Genomic DNA, 15,315 nt, shown 5'->3' with positions numbered 1-15,315 from the left:
ATATAGCTCTATCCCACATCAGCAGGGCTGTGAGGCAGCCAATGCATTCTTACTGGAAAGAGGGTCACAATTCTATGAACATAATGAACTTGTGATCAAACTGTTGAATTTTATTCTGCACCACAACATTTTCTTGTTTGACCGTTCTCTCTACCGCCAGCTCAGGGGGGTGGCAATGGGTAGTCCTTGTGCCCCTACCTTTGCTAACCTCTACCTGGGCTGGTGGGAGAGAGAGGTTGTCTGTAACGAGGAAATGGAACAATGGACCTCGTCCATATTATTATGGATGAGGTTCATTGATGACATTTTCATTCTATGGAAGGGCACAAAGGAGAGTTTCTTGGACTTTGTATCAAGATTGAACATTAACTCCCTGGGTCTGTTTTTTACATCAGAAATTGATGACAAACGGATCACCTTTTTGGATCTTGCAATTGAGATTGACCCCTCTGGCTATATCAAAACAAAAGTGTTTCGAAAACCAACGGCCACTAATGCCCTGTTGAGATGGGAGAGTGGACATCCTTACCCACTCAAGAGGGGCATTCCTAAGGGACAATACCTTAGAATGAGACGCAATTGTTCTCAATGGTCTGACTTTAAGGCCTCGGCTGATGACCTTAAAAAACGGTTTACAGAAAAGGGTTATCCGAAACCTATTTTGAAGGAAGCATACCAACATGCAGCAGCATGCAATAGAGAACAACTTCTGCATCCTAGAAATAGAACAGCCAATGACGCACAGATACGGATAATTGGCACTTTTGACACAGCAAGTAGTGAGATACGTGCGTTGCTTACTGAGTATTGGGATATTTTAAAAACTGATCCGGATGTTGGTCATCTAGTAGGCAGTCGTCCCATGATTACATACCGACGTGGGGGTAATATCAGGGACAAACTGGTTCACAGTGCCTTTAATACCCCTAGGGATGTGACTTGGCTGGGGGCCAACAGACCTAATGGTACATACCAGTGTGGCAACTGCATAGCATGTAAAGCTATCTGGAAAAGCATGAAATTTAAGAGCTCGGTCACAGGACATGAATATTCCATCAAATCCTTCATTAATTGTAGGACAGTTGGGGTGGTATACCTGGCTACCTGTGTTTGTGGTATAATACACAGGGAAAACGAAACGGGAATTTAGGAGGCGCATTGGTGAGCATCTCCTAAAAATTAAAAATTCTGGAGACACCCCTGTGGCACAACATGTGGCCATCTGTCATCCTGGCAATATGGATTGCTTCAAATTCCGAGGAATAGAACATGTTAGGCCACCACCCAGGGGAGGTGATATCGGTACACTTCTCCTAAGAAAAGAGGCACAGTGGATGTTCACCCTCAATACTGTAAAGCCCAAGGGCCTTAATGATGTGATTTCATTTGCCTGTTTCATTGAATGAACTTCTAATAGCATATCTCACTCCTTGCTTTTATATGATATACCGTTCTTTAATAAGAATATTGCTCCCCTCTAGACTCTTGACATCACATTTGAGTACCTATGGGTAATGCATCTATCCACTCAGGAATTGTAGTGCTCTTCTCTAAGTATGTCCCTTGTACTCTTCTACTTGTCATTCCTTGTCACTTATCATGGGGGACCTGTATTGTTCTCCTGTGATGTCACAAGGAGTTCGGATTGTATGATAATGTATCTGTTTACCTTTTGTGTCCCCGTTCATTCAGAAACTCAAGCGTGCGTCACCGACCTTTCATTACTCCTCCCTCTTGTTGCACTGACCAATACATTGAGGGCAGACGAAGTACACGTCATCTTTTCATCCGACAATGGTAGCACTTTAGGCCATGCAGGCAGCTTACAGTAGCACAAGTAATATGTGGTCTAGTGCTGTCCTTTTGAAAAATTGTCCCTGGGACACTTTGGAGAAATTGCTATACCACTGGTTCAACAACCAAATCAATGTAAAGCTGGGCTGTTAATGTAAATGAAATACAGACTAGAGTATATTACTGTACGTTATGCCACCCCACACCATAATCCTGGGAGTAGGACCGGTTTTACCCTTCCCTGGTAAAGACCTCTTCATGACATTATCCATGTAGTCGCCAGACTCAAAGCAACCACTGCTACTTTCTCGATTTGCATAACCTTATGGCTTGTCCTTCTTGATGTCGCAATTTCAATGCCGAGGAACATATATATCTGGCATTATTTTAACACAGAATAAATATAGATTGGCACTCTAACAGTCGGAACCACTAGGAAGCTGTTTAAATAAAAGATCAAAGTTTATTAAAAGTACTAAAGATAAAAATATATAAATCAAATAACATTAATGATCTAAAAAATATTGCATACACAGATGACGTCCACTAATGAATGGATGACCCCCTCTGTGTATAAGTATGGATTGCTAAAACTCCAAAAATGTATGAATAGTGAAATAATTCCAGGCTGAAAAAGAGATAATATGTTATCAATAAAATTGTGTTATATAGCTTACTTCCACATTACGTAAGCTGATGTATTAAAAATAAAATTGTGATAAATAGCTGTCTAATGTTGTTCCATACAGCGTCTCCAATGTTTCTAATCCTGTTTTTAAACACTCTTTGGTAACATATTATAGCGATTTATGTGGATATCTTTAATGTATTGTACTGTAGTATAGATGCGGCACCGCAGTCACTTGCACAATATAGCAGAGTTTCAAAGTCTGGAATGTATGTCCTTTATTGGTTTAAGCCAGTAAGTGTCTCTTTCCAAATAATGAATAGTAATGGGACGGCTCACTCTCTATAAACACGGATGGGTGCCAATGTCCAAAATGAATCACCCCTTCAAAAGCAGTAAAATTGTATTTAATTGGACCGGCACTCCAACATAAGGGTTCACGCAGAGGACCAATATAAAGTAAAATAGTGCAATTTATTAAAACATAAAAAACATAAAACATGCATACACATATTAGTGGTATGGATGAGACAGTAGATGGACTATCTCATGTAATAAGTCCGTAAGGTACAGGTATATCTGTTAAGTTGGATCAAGCCTAGCTGGATGGAAAATGCATAAAGTCCCGTTCTTATGCTGATAATTCCTATTGGGCAAAATCCAGAGCAAACAGTCTCATAGCATAATAAGTGGAGTACTCACTATTTGATGCGCAACTCTGTGGCGTCCCACATATAAGAGTGCTTACCTCGGTGTCGATTCAATCAAATGCAAACGGCAGAGTGTAATTGCTTGCTGACGTCATAAAATCGGAACTCCGTAAGATCGCTTCAATTAACGCGAGATGAGCTGTTACCTTTTCTTTCGTATGATACAGACATGTATATGTTGTATTTTTAAATCTAAAAGCGGGAATGTGATTTAGAAACATGGGTTGTCATTGCTATTATATTCTGCAACTATCAACCAAAAAACACATGTATGCTGAATAAATGGCATCAAAGATGCATCATTACCGCAATGCTGGTTTTTGAAGAAAAAAGGTGGAGAATACCCACTGGCCCACCCCTGAACCATGTGTTGCGTTTTTTCTCTAATTTAATGGGACCCGCCCCAGCAATTAACAAACATGTATATAAAGTCTTGGACTCTTGAATATGAACAAACCCACTGAGGAAGAAATAGGGATCTATTTCGAAACGCGTCTGGAATCGATGGGATATTCATAAAGAGTCCGAAATTTTAAGCATGGCCATGCAACATTGAAAGATATCTACGAAACTACTTTCTAAAAAAACAAAAGAAAACCAACAGGTAGTTGACTTTACTAACGGCTGTCTACTGATAGAAATCTATGATCAAAAGAAGACGTGATGGGCCCGGTATGATGTGTTGACATAGCATGTCATGCTCTTCCCTCCTCCCGTGGCTCGACTACCCCGCTGTCTTGAGCGTCTCTGCGGCCTCTCTTGCTTCCCTAGACCCGAGGACTCGTGCTGTAGTCCCAGTCCTCGATTCAGCTGTGCCCCTGTCTCTGCCTCCAAGCGCTATCTGGTGTCTCGTCGATTTCCTCTTCACCCTATTACCTCCTCACCTCACCCAGGTCGTGGACTTCTTTCCTGGGCTCCGCTTCGCTCCGCTCGTCTGCCTCGGCTCTCTGCCTCCTTTGCCGGCGGTGTTCGGCGCAGCTCGGTCCGTAGTCCTCCTGTTGGCAACTTCCGGTTCCCCTGTGCCCGCTGGTGGCGTTCCTCCCCTCCTGGTTGATCCTCTCTGCGCCCTGTGTCTTGGGCTGCCTGCGGTGTCCATCGGAGCTTGGTCGGCTGCTCCTCCTGACGATCTTCTCCAGCTGTGTCGCTGTGCCTCTTGCTCCTCTCCGGGCTGCCTGTGGTGTCCATCGGAGCTTGGTCGGCTGCTCCTCCTGTTGATCTTCTCCAGCTGTGTTGCTGTGCCTCCGACTCCTCTCTGGTGGTCTTCTCCTGTCACCCAATCGTCCCTCCAATGTCTCCGTGATTATCCGGTCTTTCTTTGGAAATTGGTGAGACGGTTCCTTTTTCTTTTTTTTGGCTCTACCATTTTTTTTTTTTACTAATCAACTAACAAAGTAACCAAAACTAATTAAAGGATACTAATGTGTACTCAACCTACATCCCACATGGGACATTACTGAGGGAGAACGAGGAGATAAAGACAAAGAAACAGGAAAAGTGGGGGGGGAGAGTAAAAAGAAAGAGAAAGGGAGAAAAAAAAGAAAAAAGAAAAAAAAAAGAAAAAAGAAAGGAAGAGGAAGAAAAGTGCAGAAAAGAGAAAAGAAAAGGAGGGAGAAGGAGAGAAAGAAAGAGAAAAATACATATTTAAAGAAAAAAAAAAGGAGAGAGGAAAGGGGAGGGGAAAGGAGAAAAAAAAAAAAGAAGAGAGGGAAGTAAGGAAAAAGAGGAACGCGGAATGGCCCCAAAAGCTAGTTGGCGTTCCGAAGACCTCTCTGGCCAGAAACCAGCCACTAAATCCTTTGAAGGAACAAAAATAGACCAATTCCTAAGGTCCCCAAGGGTTAATACCAGAGGTGGTCAAAAGGACATTAGCTCCAAAAGAACTGACAATTTTGAGGTGATGGAAGCAGAATCACAAAAAGTTTCTGGGTACCCTCAAGGGGAAGGGGGAATAGAGGGAGAAGACATGTTTAACGTCAACTCGCTAAAAGAAATACTATTGGCAGTAAAACTGAATGGGGATTTAATACAAGGCATTACAACCCAACTTGGGTCAATTCAAGCCGATGTGGGACTGATTAGAGACGATTTGTCAAAAATCCGAGATAGAGTTAACAATGTGGAGAGTTCTATGGCTATAATACAGAATGAATCCCAAAAAATAAACAGCGAGGTGTCCACCCTGAAGATAGATTTCAATCATCTTAAAAGAAAGGTGGTGGACCTCGAAGACAGATCACGAACATACAACGTGAGAATTCTGGGGGTTCCAGAGGGTGTGGAAGATAAGAAACCTACCCAATTTATACAGACGATGATCCTGGAGAATTTTGAGCGGGATCTTTTTTCATCTTTGTTTATGGTAGAAAGAGCCCATCGGGTCCCAGGTGGGAAACCAATCCCTGGGAGACAACCACGGACATTCCTTGCTAAAATGCTGGTTTCAAGGGACAGAGATACGGTACTAAGAAGGGCGAGGGAATGTTCCCCTGTTCTATATGATGGGAACAGATTGGCCTTATTTCCTGATTTTTGAAAGGATATCCAAGAAAAGAGACGCTCGTTTATGACTGTTAAAAAGAGGTTAAGAGAAAGGGATATTAAATTCTCCCTTATTTTCCCAGAAAAACTTCGGATTATTTTTAAGGACACAACCTTTTTCTTTGACACTCCGAATAATGCCGTGGATTGGCTTGAACAAAATAATATGTGACCTAACTGTTGTAGGGTTGGCTGGGAATAACAATTGTTAGAGGGTGTTTATATTTTCCACTTTCTTTGTTTAGCTAGCGGGGAGGTGCCGAGCAGGGGGGGAGTGTGGGAGGAATGGTCATAGGCGAGAGATCTGCTGCAATATGTGGTGGATTACTTGTATGGGGGGGTTGGGATTGGGCTGGGATGCGTCTTCTTTCCTTTCTCCCCCCCCATTAATTGCTGTTCATAATGTCTATTAGAATTCTTACCTGGAATGTTAGTGGCTTGGGGGACAGAAGAAAGAGACAAGCGGTTTTTGATTTGATGCGTATACACCTCCCAGCAATTGTATGCTTGATAGAAACACACCTTACTGGGGAGACCTCCAGGGTGGTCACCAGGGGATGGGCTGCGCACACCTACCACTCGACCTTCTCTAGTCACTCTAGGGGAGTAACTGTTTTCATTCATAAAACGATTGAATTTTTCTGCGAGGCATCCTCTGTTGACCACCAGGCAAGATTTGTCTTCCTATACTGCAAGCTGGGGGGGAAGATGTGCATTTTGGCCTTTGTTTATATCCCACCTCCATTTTCTTTCTCAGTGCTTAACTCTCTGTTAAAATTTATGGATAAATGGCCGGAATGCCCCACATTGATTATTGGTGACTTTAATTGTGTTATTAACCCGGCAGTAGATAGGGTCTCTATGGGTGTTAAGGGAGACGCCTCTGTTCAGGGGTCCCCCCTGGCACGTTTTTGTTCTGAGGCTGGGTTTGAAGATGTTTGGGAAGTTTGGGTCAGGGGAGAAGGGTCTTCTCATGTATTAGTAAATTAGGTAGATCCATGTCCAGAATAGACCATGCTCTGATCAATAAAAAATATGTGCGATATGTAAAACGAATGAAGTATGAGACTAGGTCACTCTTGTACCATCTACCGTTACTTCTTGAACTTTGCCTGGCCCAGGATAAACAAATAGGTAGGCCTCTTTTTAGATTGAATCCTTATTGGCTATCATTAATAAAGAACCATGAAATAATACAAAAGGAAATTAATCAATTCTGGGTTACTAATTATAGGTCAACTAAAATCCAAATAGTATGGGATACCTTTAAGTCCTATATGAGGGGAATAATGGTCAGTCACATTGCAAACCTGAGAAAGGAGTATGGGAAAAATGAGAAAAACTTAAAAGAACAAGCCTCCTCAGCTACACAACTTTTCTATATAGATAGAACAGAGGAAAGTAGGGAAACTATGCAGAAGACTACACAGGCATACTCCAACTTCTTGCTGGAGAAGGCACAACAGAGTCTATTCTTTAAGGGGCAAAAAAAAAATTCTGAATCAGGGCGACTGGGGAAACTCCTATCTAGGGTGATCTCGAGCCAGGAATCTAAAACATATATAGATAATATACGATTGGCTAATGGGAGGATGGTTAGGGGACAAAACTCCATAGAGAAGGTCTTCCTTGAGTACTTTTCAGACCTTTATAAAGCCGACTGCAGGATCACGGATGAAATGATGGACTCCTATCTTGATGGTATTGTCTTTCCTACTATTACTCCGGTTTAAAAGAAGGTACTTGAGGCCGATCTCTCTATTCAGGAGCTCAAAGGGGCAATTAAACTATGCTCGGGGAACTCCACCCCCGGTTCAGACGGACTCCCATATGAATTTTATGGTAAATATAAGGAGGTTGTTTTTCCTAAATTGCTGGAGGTCCTTGCTGAATCGGTGGAGGAGGGGAACCTGCCGGGTTCAATGATGGAAGCGGTAATAATACTAATTCCAAAAAAAGGTAAGGACCCCATAGATATGGGATCCTATAGGCCGATCTCATTGCTGAATGCGGAAGTAAAGCTCCCGGCGAGGATCTTGGCCACAAGACTTTCTGGGGGTTATCTCCTCCATTGGCCATCCGGACCAGAACGGCTTTATTCCAAATAAAGGTACTCATCATAATCTTCATCGGCTCTTTGCCAATATACAGGCTCCTGGGGGGTCTGCTCGCTCCATCCTGTCTTTAGATGCCTCTAAGGCCTTTGACAGGGTGGAGTGGCGATTCCTATGGAGAGTTTTGGCGAGGATGGGCTTTGGGGAGAGATTTATAAATCTGATTAAAACACTGTATAGATCCCCTACGGCTAAGCTGAGTCTCAATGGGAGCATTACTCCCAGTATTAACTTAAATAGAGGTACTTGCCAGGGCTGCCCACTATCTCCACTCCTATTTGATATTTATATTGAGCCCCTGGCTTTGGCTATTAGGCAGAATGTTCAAATTAAAGGATTTGGAATATTAAGAGTGGAAGACCGCATTTCTCTATACGCGGACGATGTCCTTTTCTTCGTAGATAATACAGAAATAACTGTCCCAAGAATTATCCGTATGGTTAAACTATTTGGTGAGGTATCAGGCCTAGATATAAACTGGTCAAAGACCACTTTGATGCCAATAGACCCGGTGTCCCAAAAGGAATCATTGATAACCCAGCTAGATGTGGTCGATACTTTTCAATACTTGGGTATGACGATATCTCCCAAGGTTGAAAATTTCTGTACATCTTAACCTGATCCCATTGATAACAAAAACTAGGGCAAAAATAGGGATTTGGCTGAGACTTCCTTTATCCCTAGCTGACCGAGTTTCACTGGTTAAAATGGTAATTCTACCCCAATTCCTCTATGTTCTTAGGAATATACCTATTTGGATAGAGGATAAATATCTTAAACTTATGGAAAGAATAATTAATGATTTAGTCTGGGGAAGAAAACGAGTGAGACTCAAATTGGAATATCTATATAAACCATTGGAGCATGGGGGGTTTAAATCTCCCATGCTTTAAAGGCTATTTTATTGCTGCTCAGCTATAGATGTGTAATAAATGGCCAAATAGTACACTTCTAAGTAGCCTAGTAAGAAGATCTGCGCACAATAACATATTCACGCTTCTGGAATCTGGGCTATTGACTAACAGGGATCGGGGTTATAAAGGGACTACAAAATTACTATCGAAAATGTGGGTTATTACTAGAGGATGGTTGGGGGTAAAGGGATCACTTATATTCACGCCTCTCTGGCATAATATTCACTTACAGATCTTAGATGGTATAGCAATGGATCAATTCTGGCAAAAGAATGGGATTATTTATATGGCACAGGTTGTTAAGAATAGAGAAATTAAGTTGCTTGTGGAATTATCACACAGTGTAGAGAATTTATCTTGGTTTAGGTATTTTCAGCTTCGGTCGGCACTTTTTAGTTTGGATGAAAAATCACTGTTAGAAATAGATAATTTTTCTCTGTTAAAGAGGACCTTTCACTAGTTTAAAAACTAAAAACTAACTATATCAGTGGGCAGAGTGGCGCCCAGGGGTCCCCCCGCACTCTGCCCACTGATATAGTTAGTTTTTAGTTTTTAAACTAGTGAAAGGTCCTCTTTAAATGAGAGGTTCGGGAAGATACCATTAAGAATAAAGATTTCAAATATATTTAAATGAATAATTAAGTCACGATTTTCTGAGACACGATCACCAGGACAAAGGGTCTGGGAGATGGATTGCCCAAACACACAAATGGTAGGGTGGGGGAGTATTTTCACTAATCCAGATGTACTTTCTCACAATTTTATTCACGTTTTAATACAGTTTAATATTTATCACAGACTATATGTTACCCCCATATAGTCTGGAATAAGAGCTACCTCCAAGTGTCCTCATTGCGATACTGTTGGTGCGGATTATTTGCATATGCTCTGGGCAAGCCCAGAACTCGGATCATATTGGAATGGTATTAATAATCTCCTCACCCATATGTTAAAAATACGGATTCCTCTTGAGCCACAATTGTTTCTACTGAACGATCTTTCGACATTAAGTAGTCATAAATCCCAAAAGATCCTATTAGGTAGAACACTACTATTGGCCAGGCTCCTGATCAGTCGGAACTGGTTCGCACGCCATGCCCCAGAGGTAAACAATTGGATAAACCTGGTTAACAAGGTTAAAAATTATGAACGGATTCTCTATAAGCAGAGAGGTGGTGTCACAACCAGACAGTTGAGAAGCTCTGACAGGAGCTTTCCAGATCCTCCTCCTTGAGTTTCTTTGTTTTGGTTAAGTTCCTCATCTCGTTAGTCTATCTCAGCTGTCATGCAGTTGGACTGATTGCTGCCCTTTAAGTTCCTCCCCAGAATGCAGTAGTGTGCGGCTTATACAACTTCCTGGAGTGTGTGTGCATGCTGTTCCTAGTTCTCAGTCCACAGTCCCCAGTCGTCTGCAAGATAAGTTCTGTTTATGTATTTATGATTTTCTGTTTTCTGGATCCAGGTGACCCTGACTCCCTCCGTGTCTGTGTAGGGAGCCGGTGGTCGTGTCCCCTCACTATTGTAGGGTCATAAGGTGTAAGATAGTCGAGGTACGTGGATATGCGCCCATCCACCTTTGGGGTGGTCGCATAGGCTGAGCAATAAGGGAGAGCGGCAGGTCTCTTGCAGGGGTCTCCCTTTTGTTCCTTAGTTGTGGATCCAGTGAGTCATTGTTCATATTGTATTGTCTTGTTTCCTGTACACCATTTGTGACAGGTGGATTAGAGAAATGGGTTAAGATATGGGATGGCTGGTAGTTCTAGTATGACTGCACGTGGAATAAAAAATATTTTATATATATATACAGTACAGACCAAAAGTTTGGACACACCTTCTCATTCAAAGAGTTTTCTTTATTTTCATGACTATGAAAACTGTAGATTCACACTGAAGGCATCAAAACTATGAATTAACACATGTGGAATTATATACATAACAAACAAGTGTGAAACAACTGAAAATATGTCATATTCTAGGTTCTTCAAAGTAGCCACCTTTTGCTTTGATTACTGCTTTGCACACTCTTGGCATTCTCTTGATGAGCTTCAAGAGGTAGTCCCCTGAAATGGTTTTCACTTCACAGGTGTGCCCTGTCAGGTTTAATAAGTGGGATTTCTTGCCTTATAAATGGGGTTGGGACCATCAGTTGAGTTGAGGAGAAGTCAGGTGGATACACAGCTGATAGTCCTACTGAATAGACTGTTAGAATTTGTATTATGGCAAGAAAAAAGCAGCTAAGTAAAGAAAAATGAGTGGCCATCATTACTTTAAGAAATGAAGGTCAGTCAGTCAGCTGAAAAATTGGGAAAACTTTGAAAGTAAGGGCTATTTGACCATGAAGGAGAGCGATGGGGTGCTGCGCCAGATGACCTGGCCTCCACAGTCACCGGACCTGAACCAATCGAGATGGTTTGGGGTGAGCTGGACCGCAGAGTGAAGGCAAAAGAGCCAACAAGTGCTAAGCATCTCTGGAACTCCATCAAGACTGTTGGAAGACCATTTCAGGGGACTACCTCTTGAAGCTCATCAAGAGAATGCCAAGATTGTGCAAAGCAGTAATCAAAGCAAAAGGTGGCTACTTTGAAGAACCTAGAATATGACATATTTTCAGTTGTTTCACACTTATTTGTTATGTATATAATTCCACATGTGTTAATTCATAGTATGGATGCCTTCATAGTCATGAAAATAAAGAAAATGAGAAGGTGTTTCCAAACTTTTGGTCTATACTGTATATTATTATTTTTTCCCCTCTCTCCCCTTCTCCCTATTTCTTTTTGAGGGGGGGTTGGGGAGGAGGAGGGGGTAGACGCATCGCAGGAAGGGGGGGTGGGGGTAATGGGGTCAAGGGGGAAAAAAATAAAATAAAATGAATTTCTTTTTGTGTACTCGTTTATGTTAAATAAAATAAATAAAAAAAGATCGAAGCTTCACTACGATTTTTAAGCCGTGATTAAAGAGTCTGTATCATACGAAAGAAAAGGTAACAGCTCATCTTGCGATAATCGAAGCGATCTTACGGAGTTCCGATTTTATGACGTCAGCAAGCAATTACACTCTGCCGTTTGCATTTCATTGAATCAACACCGAGGTAAGCGCTCCTACATGTGGGACGCCACAGAGTTGCCCATCAAATAGTGAGTACTCCACTTATTATGCTATGAGACTGTTTGCTCTGGATTTTGCCCAATAGGAATTATCAGCATAACAACGGGACTTTATCCATTTTCCATCCAGCTAGGATTGATCCAACTTAACAGATATACCTGTACCTTACAGACTTATTACATGAGATAGTCCATCTACTGTCTCATCCATCCCACTACTACGTGTATGAATGTTTTTCTTTTTTTTATGTTTTAATAAATTGCACTCTTTCCAAATATTGTTCAGTAAGTATCAGTCATGTTGTTTCAACAGTGACACAAATGCATGTGCTGACATATGGAAGTATTGCAGATTGTGCCTTGTTTATTACGCAGCACAACGGAGCACCATGATATGAATTATATGTCTTCCACTAATCTGGACTGATAGATAACTTTCTGGATTGATAAATAGCTTTCTGTAAGTGCTCCAACAGTATTCAGCAAGTGTTCACCCTGTTTTTGTTAATGTTTGTACATATATCGTCATATAGAGTTATTGTTGGTTACGCACTGTTTGTGGCGGATAAGCAAAGGAAGCGGTGCCTGCCGTGGCGTCCCACGTGGTCTTCAGCACTTAGCGTCTTACTTGCAAAAATTAATGAGAAAAATGAACGTGCTTCTACAATTGCCTTTAATTGGACTTAGAGATGACAGGGCATATATAGATGACTCCCTTGGTCTTGCAGTTTATGAAGTCTCTAATTTTATGAGTGTAGTTAGTTACCAAACAGGTCACAGTTTTAGTGGTTTGTAAAAAGTTGCAGGCCTTGCAAGTGCCACATCTAAAAACCCCTATTGGTCTTCTGTCCAGCCATGTACCTTTTTTTGTCTGACGAGTATTATGACTGTGTACCAGACGGTCCTTTAAATTTCTACCCTTTCTATATGTGATCTGTGGAAAGGGATGGAACACTTTAGAGAGATCCTTATCCATGGCCAAAATAGGCCAGTAGGTTCTCAGAATGGCTAAGACTTCTTTGTTGGCTACATCGAAAGTCGAGATAAGACGAATCAGATTATCATCATTATTTTTTTTAGCTTTTGGCACCAGGAGGTCACTCCTTTTTTTTTTACTTTCTGAGATCTGGAAAGCTTCTTTCAGAATAGATTTAGGGTAACCTTGCTGGGACAATCTGTTTTGTAGTTTTCTCGACTCACCATGGAAATTCTCGGTATTGGAGCAATTCCTAGGAACAACTAAATATTGCCCCTTAGGGATGCCTCTTTTTACTGTTACCGGATGATGACTGTCCCAATGTAAAATGCTGTTGGTGGCGGTGGGTTTTCGATACACTGATGTAATCAAATTCCCTAAGGCGAGTTTTACTTCAAAATCTAGAAAATTTCAGTTGTAAAGGTTGAATTTCGGATGTAAAGCTGAGACCGATATCATTGTCATTAAGTGTGGTGATAAAATCACCAAACTCCTCCTCTTTACCATTCCAAATCAAAAAGACATCGTCGATGTAACGAGTCCAAAAAAGGATCTTATCATTCCACCAAATCTGGTGGTCCGGGAAAACGTATTGGTCCTCCCACCTGACCAGGAGGAGATTAGCATAAGTAGGGACACAGGGGCTCCCCATTGCTGTCCCCCTGAGCTGGTGGTAGAAAGACCCGTTAAAGACAAAAAAATTATGAGTTAAAGTATATTCAAGTAAACGCATAATGAACTGATTGTGGTTCTGATAGTGAATACCTCTAGTCCTAAGGTAGTGGGCTATTGCCGCCATACCTCTATCATGTGGTATAGATGTATGTAAGGATTCCACATCTATACTAGCAAGAAAACAATGGGAGTCAATAGAGATAGTTTTGATTTTATGTAAGAAGTCCATAGTATCTCTAGTATATGATGGTAATGACAAAACGAAATCCCTTAAAACTCTGTCTAAATATATACCACAATGATGAGTAAGAGAGTCGACTCCTGACACAATGGGACGACCCTTAAGTAACTGCAGCTCTTTATGTACCTTCGGAAGACTATAAAATGTAGCCAATTGAGGAGACTTAGGAAAAAGAAATAGGAATTCAGTATTATCACTAACTCCCTGTTCAAGACCATTTTGGAGAATGGATTTAAGTTGTGTCTGGAACATAGGAGAAGGATCACTCGGGAGAGTTCTATAGCTGTCATTATTAAGCAAATCTAGACACATTCTTTTATATTTTTCATGGTCAAGTAAGACTAGATTACCTCATTTATCAGAAGGTTTTATTACAATAGTGTTATCACTCTCAAGGCTTCTAAGGGCCATGGATTCACTATAGGATAAATTGTGATATATAGAGTGGTTACTGTTAAGTTGTTCTAACTCAGCAACTACTAATTGTAAAAAGATGTCTATATGTTCTGAATTCATTAATGGTGGTAATCTAGTGCTAGTTGGACGTAAATTGATGAATGGTCCATCACCTGGTTCTCTTGATCCTTCTTCCCAAAGGTCAAGCAATATCTGTAAATCAGGGAAGTCATCTAGGTTAATTCCCAGTTCCGTACAAGTTTGTTTATTAGTATTTTGATAGAACTTGTGCCACTTTAGCCTTCTACAAAAAAGGTTGAGATCCTTTACCCATGTAAATGTATTCAGTTTTGTAGTGGGTACAAAGGAAAGGCCTCTCTGTAGAAGGTTAATTTCGGTGTCTGATAATACACGAGCGGAAAGATTAATAATTTGAAGACCATCAGTTATGGGTGGTTTTTTCCACCCCTTGTCCGGTCTCTCAGTTGGTAGGGACTTTGATTGTTTGATAAAAAAGGAACCTGTGATGGATGAGACGAGGTATATGAGGAAGAGGAAGAGGAGGGAGGAGGAGGGGGGGGGGAAATGACCCTTCACTTGCCCGACCAACATTCCCCCGCTGTCTTCCCCATTTTTGCCATCTACGTCCAGGTCTACGAGTAGAAGAATTGTAACCACTCTTGTTGTAGTTGGTATTTTTACCTGAAGGTTCTGAATCAGAAAACTCAACTTCTGATGATGATATCTCAGACTCAGAATGAGTAACTGTTTTATTATCAAAATTATATGCTTTGTTATCCCTAAATTCCACAAGATCCCTAGTGAATTGTCTATGCTTTCTTTCTTTCAAAAGATTCTCCAAATGCCGGAAGTTACGTATTTGCGTTCCATTCATGCGTTCCACCCGCCGGAAGTGTATTCCCCGACATCAGTAAGTTTCACATGACACCTGCGCTTTAAATTCTGAGCGCTAAACTCAGCACACTAGCCGCTTAACACTCCCCATACATCAGCATGCCAGGCACTGTGGGCATTGTACATCAGTAAGTACGATTATATCAGCACAATATTTTTGTTATCATGTTAGCTTTGGGTAACAATCTCTATTTATCTAAATTATTTTTCTGGGCACCTGCTGATATGGTCTCACATATACCATGATCCCACATGTGAATCCAGGGAGATAAGTACCTCATCATTTACGCATCATTTTCTTTATATT

This window comes from Bufo bufo, chromosome 4 (genome assembly GCF_905171765.1).
Source record: "Bufo bufo chromosome 4, aBufBuf1.1, whole genome shotgun sequence".
In the NCBI taxonomy this organism is placed as follows: Eukaryota; Metazoa; Chordata; class Amphibia; order Anura; family Bufonidae; genus Bufo; species Bufo bufo.
This window is presented reverse-complemented; position numbering follows the sequence as displayed.